Genomic DNA, 347 nt, shown 5'->3' on the forward strand with positions numbered 1-347 from the left:
GCTATTAAAAAAATATTTAAAAGAGTAGCCTGGTTTTGTATTGAAGAACCAGAATATTTTAAGGGATCTTACTTTCTGCCACATAATTTGTCAGGCTTGCCATTTTTTCTATGCAAACTTATCTTTTTAAATTAAGAGGGGTTTATTATTTCTTAAAAATGTTGTTTGGATGCGTCTTTGAATACTGTGGGTGTCATTGTATTTCAAGGTATATGTGTGCTGCTGCTGCTGCTAAGTCGCTTCAGTCGTGTCCGACTCTGCGACCCCAGAGACGGCAGCCACCAGGCTCCCCCGTCCCTGGGATTCTCCAGGCAAGGACACTGGAGTGGGTTGCCATTTCCTTCTCC

General features: G+C 42.4%; 1 protein-coding gene across 3 annotated transcripts in view; it reads left to right on the forward strand.

Annotated features, from left to right (window-relative positions):
- Nucleotides 1–347, forward strand: part of TRNT1 (tRNA nucleotidyl transferase, CCA-adding, 1) — a 23,696-nt gene that overhangs the window by 12,963 nt on the left and 10,386 nt on the right. The gene's annotated exons all lie outside the window — the stretch shown is intronic.

The sequence above is a fragment of the Bison bison genome, unplaced genomic scaffold, assembly GCF_000754665.1.
Source record: "Bison bison bison isolate TAMUID 2011002044 unplaced genomic scaffold, Bison_UMD1.0 scf7180017864194, whole genome shotgun sequence".
Lineage (NCBI taxonomy): Eukaryota > Metazoa > Chordata > Mammalia > Artiodactyla > Bovidae > Bison > Bison bison.